We start from the raw sequence: 8154 nt of genomic DNA, 5'->3' as shown, positions 1-8154 counted from the left end.
AAGCAATCGAACCGTTGATCTTGAGGTTGATTAATAAAGTGCAAAGTTTGCACAAGGAGGTGCAGGAGTTTAGGGCAGAAAACCCGAAAATTAAGCTCCTCGTAATGCCTTCACAACCTTTTGAAGAAATAAAGCAATTCTTATCATTTGAAGCTACTCTACAAAGGAATGGCGTAGTTTTTTCTTCTTTTGTAAGTATTTCTATGTGCAATGGTTTCATGTATGCAGTACCTACATATATTTATTTATGTACTTATGCTTTCCTTTTTATTTTTTTGAATCAGGAGACGGAATTTGCAGTGGTTGCCAAAGCACCGAGCTTTGTAAGAAACTGTTGGAAAAAAATTTTGATAGATGAAGTTTTGCCACAGTTGTGCTGGAAAGGGGCGGAAACGAAAAAAAGTGTACGCAATCTTAGTACAACAAAAGCTATTCGAATAAGAATTAAAAAAATACATATGTTAACAAATTTACAAAAATTATAACTGAAATTTTATATTTCACAGATGCGGCTATATCATGCGGTATTGGTGAAGATCAAATAATAAAGGATACTAGAATTTTCTTTCAATTTGCCAAAAATCGCACTAAACTACGTGGAAATTACAAAAGACGTGAAAAAACTTTAAATAAATGTGCTTAATTTTATATATACTTTACAATCAAGAAATGTTTCTCCTATGAATTGAAAACTAAAATGAAACACATTTTAATTTCCTTAAATTTATAGAAGAAAATGAATTAAAAATTTACGTTATAAAATGGTGAATAATAACATCCCGTCTTTTCTTTCAGTGTACAATGGTTTGTAAAAGCTTACAAATAGTAATATTACCTTACAATTGTGGCAAAACCTTACAAGTAATATTATCCTACAATTTATTTTAAAACCTTATAGAAATCTTGCACTATTAATATTATCACAAAGGTTCCGTTTTGATTTTTCTACAATTGTTGTCCTTTTTAATAGATTCTCAAGGATTTTTCAAGCTTAACGCTTATATTTGTAAGCTTTTAAAAATATTATTCTCAAGTCATTAGGTTCATTCCTTATCTTTTTGGACTAAAATCTGAAAAGTGTCAAAATGCCAGAGCGTAAGCAAAATGCGCTCACTAAAACAGAATAACAGGAAAAGTAAAGGAACGCAAAAAACCAAATTTTTAGTCCAAAGAATTGCAACAACAAAGCTAACGTCAAATAAGAATGGAAATGTATGCACAAAACACATTCACACAAGCACAAGCACAATAAACACTTACTATGTCAATTATTTTTTGCCTCCTTCCAATTTCAATTCACTTTTTTTACTTTTTAGATTATTCTCACTTTTTGCGTATTCTTTAATTTCCGTAAATTTAAATTCAGTTGAGTTTGACACTTTTCAGGATTTTTCCAGAAAAAATTCTTCTGACTATTTCGGATTGATGAGAGTCATTCTCACCGAGTGTTGCTCTCTCATTTTTGCTGTCATTTCCGAGTTAAGGAACGCTTTTTGGACTAAATTTGACTACTTCGGACTTTTTCTGACTATTTCTGGGAGATAAGGAACGCTCCTATTATGTGTATTGGGTAGATGGCGCTCCAATCTAAAATTAGTACAGGTGTGTTAGTAACACCATAAAATTTGCGTTTATGTTGGAGTTTTGGTCACGCTGGTTTTGCTGGGATGCGTAATTATATACATACATACATAAATATGCATATACAAATGTAAGTGCTAACAGCAATTTTAGTTGCTTCTTGTGGCAACATAAACGACTCTGCATACATAATTGCCTACATTAGATGTGTTTGTTTACAAATTATCCAGTAACTTGCCAGAAACTCTCCAGTAACTTAATTTCTGAGAATTCGCTCTCATAGAAAAAGTATCCAAAAAAGTACGCGAACGCAAATCCAGTAATAATTTGCAAGTTTCATGAACAGCTGATAAATTGCTTGTTTATTCGCACCTAATTCCTAATAAAACAATATATTTTATATTTAAATAGGTTTATTTTGTCAATTTCAACAATAAAAACAAATAAACAGTATCCTTATTAGTTTAAACTGCATCCAGCAATATGCGATCAGCTGTTTTTCATACTGGCAAATTCTTACAAGCAAATATTTATCCAGTAAAATCCAGTAAAAACTTACAACTTCAACTGTAATTTTTCGCTCTTTCAATTTCCCCTACTTTGCAAGTTTTTTCGTACGAAAACCCCAAAACATGAAAATTCGTAAAAACTTTTACTGGATTTTACTGGAAATGAGTAAACAAACACAACTATTATTTCTCCATGAACACTACATACTGTATTTGTTTTTTTTAACATAAGAATCAACATTAACGTCAACATTAGCATGTATGTATATTAGACTGCATCATCAGTCAGGATGGCAAAATTTATTATATTTTAAGACGTCCACCAAAACATTTCGGAAACATATTAAGATTTAAGTAAGCTGGACCGATTTGAAAATACCTCCAAAAATGGATAAATGGATTATGAATGAAAATAGTTTCTTAAAGAACTTTTTGAAAAAAAGCTCCCTCAGATGACAAAACAGGTTAAGTTTAAAAACTTTGCATACAAATGTTTAAAAATTTTTCAACGGAATAGTAATAATGAGATTTTTGGTGCTATTTTTTACTTATCTCAGTAGAAGTGTATTTTCTGTCCAAAAAAAGTCATTCGTGTCTTAATTTTTTTTTTCAAATACCAACACATCTTAATTCAACTTTGAATGACATTCTTGCATCCTACCTTTGTCTCTCATCCTTTGAATAAGTTTATTAGCAAAGCGGTAAAAAGGTTGAGAAAATACCTTTCTAATGACACCTCTTAAGTCTAAATCGGAAGAGCTTAGGTTCAGTTATTCAAGTTTTTCTTATACCAATCTTTGAAAAAAGTTAAAAAACAGCATCAAAAATCTCATCGTTACGATTCCGTTACATTTTTTTTTTATACTTTTATGCTAATTTTTTAAGCTTAAACCGTTTTGTCATTTGAGGGGATTTTTTCAAAAAAAATCTTTAAGAAATTATTTTTATTCATAAAAAACTCCATTTTTGGAGGTATTTTCAAATCGGTCCAGCTCACTTAAATCTTAATATTTTTCCGAAATATTTTAGTGGACGTATTAAAATTTAATAGATTTTATAATTCCAATGGAAAAATAGTACCGATTTTTTTTGTATGGGGAGTGACGCAGTATAATATATGTATATGTATACATAACTGTTGTAATTGTGAACGAGATGTAATGTGGTGAGTGTTTCCAAAGTCACCTAATGAAGTATGTTTCATAGTAGGATGTAAAAAACTGCAGCTACCTTTATGTTTGTTAAATAAAGTCTCTCTCTCTTCTTTTGGATAACTAACTCGGAATAGACGTGCTTTTATTTCTCGGTTACACTCGTTTTCAACCTTAATATTAAATCCTAAAACACCAAGTTATGGGCTAACGTTTTTGAGAGTTTAAAAGCGAATTTAACCAAAATTGATGCAATTTCGATCTCGTACCGCAAAAATATTTGCGTATTTGCTGATTTATATTTCGCGTACATTTTTTCGCCTGTAAAAAACGTGTCATCGGACTAAGTCGCCAAATAACCCTTGCTAAAACGTGTGAATTTATCGTTTTTGGGTTAATAATGAATTCTCATACAATTTCTTTTGAGAAGCTGGACGGTCGCGATAATTACAACGCGTGGAAAAGAAATGTTAGATCGTACCTCGTCATCAAAGATTTGCGGTCAATCACATACGAGGAACTTACAGCGACGTCATCAGCAGCAGAAAAATGTCGAGACTTGAAATGTCTTTCCGAGATCATCTTGCTGATTGATTCACACGTGTTTTCATATATTGATTGCATGGAAACAGCGAAAGATGCATGGGATGCACTAGAAAAAAGTCTAAGTGAAACCGGTCTTAGCCGTAGAGTCGCATTGCTAAAACAATTTACGCACACCGTACTCTCTGACTTCGGTAACATGGAGCAGTTTGTCACTGAAATGCTCTCATTATCGTCACGAGTCAAGAATGATAGAATACAAGATTGCGCCGATCGGAGAGGATTTTTGAGAATAACTTGTGTGTGACGTCACACTGGTGCAATTGCGAGAGAGAAATGCCAAAACGTGAGCAAGAATGGAAGAAGAAGAAAAAATGTTGCAAAGAAAACGTAAACAAGTTTCTGTCAAATTCGTTAAGAGAGGAATAGCGGTCCGAGATCGGCGCAACCTTTGTATTCTCTCAATCGTGGTCACGAGTAAGAAGTGCCGGTTTGTCACTGAATGATGAAGTGGTAGGCTCAATCATGCTTGCTGGTTTACCAGCTTAATTTGATACCTTCGTTATGACCATAGAAAATACTCAAAAAACTCTAACGATTGAGTATGTCAAAACTACGTTGCTGCAAGAATCAAGGTTAGATCCAAAGAGCAGTACTTCGAGCGACAGTGCAATGTTCGCAAAAAATAAGGAATTCGCCTGTCATTTCTGTAAGCAAATTGGGCATTTTGCGAAGGTCTGCCCAAAGAAGAAAAAGAAACATATCAACAACAAGCCTAGTCGTGATAATGTATTGTTTGCTTCGCTTCTCGCATGTAATGTGAATTCCACTGACTGGTACGTCGATAGCGGTGCCACGTTACCCATGTCAATGGAGAGTTCGCTTTTCTCGAACAAACGCTCAGTTATAGAGAAGAATGTTATTGTTGCTAACAATTCAAATCTTAAAGTGGAATGTATTGGCGACCTAGATATGTTTCTCAATATTGGCGAAGAGGAACGTCCATCTAAAGCAACAATTGCGAATGTCACATGCGTTCCCCAGTTGTGTGCGAACCTTCTATGAGTGAGCCAAAAGGCAATCAAGGGAAATAAAATCGTAAAATTTACAACGCGAATTTTAAGCTGATCGGTACAGCGTCACTTGTTAATGGGCTGTTTCGGCTGAATTATGCACCTGTGCACAAAATAGATAACAGACACAAAGCGATAATTGCGAGTAATAACCATGAGTTATGGCATCGTCGCCTCGGGCATATCTGCGACAGTAATTTAATTAAGGTACAAAAGTCATCGCAAGGTCTGAAACTAATGTCGACTAAGGGGCAACAATGTATTGTTTGCATGAAAGGCAAACAATCCCGGCTGCCATTTAAAGATCCAAGTAAAAGAGCCAAACAACGTCTCGACTTGATACATTCAGATGTTTGTAGCCCACTCGAAGAAAGATCACATTCTGGTGCCCGTTTTATTGTTAATTTCGTGGACGACTTCAGCCACAATGTTATTGTTGTACCGATTACTACGAAAGCAGATGTTTTTGATGAATTTAAAGAATTCAAGTCTATCGTGGAGAACCAATGTTCGAGGAAAATTAAACTGTTGCGAACTGATAACGGCACTGAGTACTCAAGTCGCGAATTCCAAAACTTTTTAGCAGATCATGGCTTTAAGCATGAGAAAACCGCCCCGTATACCCCAGAACAATGTGGTGTCGCCGAAAGAATTAATCGGAGTATTGTTGAACGTATACGATGCATGTTGATAGATGCTGGCTTAGGTAAGAAATTTTGAGCTGAAGCTTCTGTCACAGCAGCCTATCTGTTAAACAGAATTCCATGCAGAGGCAATGACAACACTCCTGAAGAGAGGTGGACAAACGTGAAACCAGATTTGTCCCACTTAAGAGTGTTTGGCTGTCGAGCAATGGTCCTCGTACCAAAACAAAAGGGCTCAAGTTGGATGAGAAATCGATTGAATGTATGTTGGTGGGATATAGCAGCGAATCCAAAGCGTACCGCTTGTACAATAAAAAGACCAAAAAGATCGTAATCAGTCGAGATGTGGTATTCTTTGAAGACAAGAAGGTTGAGGTCAATGAAACAAATATTAGTGAAATAAAAAATATGTTGCCATCAGCAGTGTTGCAAAGTGAGGGCAAAGTCGGTATGGATTCTGAAGATGCCAATTCCAGAGGGAAAATTGTCGTTGAAATCGGCGATCAGTCGACAAACGAACGTGAACTTGCTGATATATCATCAGACGGACAGGCACCGGAAGCGTCAACTGAAGACGCGGCTACATTAGACTGTTCCCGCGTTTATGCTGATGATTTACACGACTCTTGCTATGCTCCCGATGAAGACACTTCTACGTTGGAGCGTATTCATAGGCAGGAATAAACCTAATTACTTGCTTCCTAAGTATAGCTTTATGACAAGTGAAGAGCAGAAATGTGATCCATTGTCGTACAAAGAGGCTATGGCTAGCACTGAGCCAAACATTGGAAAGAAGCAATGAAAACAGAGTTTGATGCATTAAAGGCGTGTGAAACATGGGAGTTAGTCAATCTTCCAAGCGGAAAACGGACCATTGGCACCAAAGCGGTTTTCAAGGTGAAACGCGATGCAGACGGTAACGTGTGTAAGTACAAAGCACGTGTTGTTGCGAAAGGGTACACGCAAATTGAAGGCATCGACTACAAGGAAACTTACGCCCCCATTGTGAGATACACCCCTATTCGCATACTTGTTGCCATGGCTGCAAAGCTTAACTTACGAATACGACAAATGGACGCAGTTACAGCATATTTCAATGGTAAACTGGAGGAGGATATTTACATGAAACAGCCAGAGGGATGTGATGATGGAACGAAACGCGTTCGTAAATTAAAGCGGTCCCTATATGGACTAAATCAATCCAATAGAGTCTGGAATGAACGCTTGAACGACTCGCTACTGCATTTTGGTTTGGTTCGTAGTGAAATCGATCAATGTGTGGACTTCCTTCCAAGTGAAACGAAAATTTTGATTGTCGCCATTTATGTCGACGACGTACTTATGCTAAGCGACGATAGCGTTGTGGAAGAAGAGCTAAAATGTAATTTGTGTCACAATTTTCGTATGAAGGACTTGGGCGATGCCAACTCAGTATTGGGAATTAGAATAAGAATTACTTACTTAATGTGTTGAAGCGTTTTAACATGTTAGATTGCAATCCAATCTCGACACCACTAGACCCGAACCAAAAGTTGACGAAAAGTCAATGCCCAACGGAACCAGCTGATATTGAAGAAATGTCACAGAAGCCTTATATGCAAGCAGTTGGTAGTTTGCTGTTCGTTGCACAATTGACAAGGCCTAATATAGCGTACGCTGTGAACATGTTGAGTCGTTTTGGGGCTAACCCAGGCAAAGCGCATTGGGCAGCCGTAAAACGCGTGCTACGATATGTAAAAGGGACCCTTGATAAGAAATTAATTTATAAAAGGGAACATTCAGAGATCGAAGGTTATTGCGATGCTGACCATCTGGTAATTTGGACACAGCTCAAACCACAACAGGGTACGTTTTTTGTTACAGGGTGGTGCAGTATCATGGGTTTCGAAGCTGCAGAAGCATATTACCTTGTCAACTACTGAATCCGAATTCGTGGCAATGGTTGCCTCCAAGGAAGCAACTTGGTTGAAGGGTCTACAGAGTGAAATTTTTCCAGGAACTCCAAGGCTTACCATTTTGTACTGCGACAACAAAGGAGCTGAGGATAAGGCGAACAACAATTCATACTCGGATGCTACAAAACACGTGCTCATCAAACTTAAGTATTTGCATCAAAGAATTAAGAGTAATGAATTAAAATGAGTTCACGTATCTTCTGATGAAATGATCGCAGATGCATTAACAAAAAGTTTGCATAAAGTCAAATTAGATTATTTTTCAAAGAAATTTGGGCTTACTTAAAATATCCAATTTATTTATTACATATATGCACAAACAGCCAACTTTTTGTACTAGTTTTGTCTTAAATCTTATATTTTGCCTTTGTTTACATAAATATGTAATTGAACATGTAAAAGGATATTGAAGACCGATTTAAAAAAAAGGTTTCAGATGTAACAGCTTATGATCGAGAAGAACTATGTAAGTACGTATTATAGGAACATAAGATATCTCGTTCAGAGGGGATGTTGTAATTGTGAACGAGACGTAATGTGGTGAGTGTTTCCAAAGTCACCTGATGAAGTATGTTTCATAGTAGGATGTAAAAAAATGTTTGTTAAATAAAGTCTCTCTCTCTTCTTTTGGATAGCTAACTCGGAATAGACGTGCTTTTATTTCTCGGTTCCACTCGTTTTCAACCTTAATATTAAAT

The 8154-nt window shown here is 36.1% G+C and overlaps 1 long non-coding RNA gene across 1 annotated transcript; it reads left to right on the top strand.

Annotated features, from left to right (window-relative positions):
* Positions 1-46: 46 nt before the first annotated feature.
* Positions 47-624, top strand: LOC108371141 (uncharacterized). The gene is made up of 3 exons (XR_001848717.1): positions 47-191; positions 285-404; positions 507-624. It is a non-coding gene; the product is annotated as an uncharacterized LOC108371141 (long non-coding RNA).
* Positions 625-8154: the final 7530 nt, after the last annotated feature.

Source organism: Rhagoletis zephyria, unplaced genomic scaffold (assembly GCF_001687245.7).
Source record: "Rhagoletis zephyria isolate East Lansing unplaced genomic scaffold, Rhagoletis_zephyria_1.1 Rzeph_scaffold_04724, whole genome shotgun sequence".
Taxonomy (NCBI): domain Eukaryota; kingdom Metazoa; phylum Arthropoda; class Insecta; order Diptera; family Tephritidae; genus Rhagoletis; species Rhagoletis zephyria.
The sequence above is the reverse complement of the archived record's forward strand: the minus strand, read 5'-3'. Positions and strand labels throughout refer to the sequence as shown.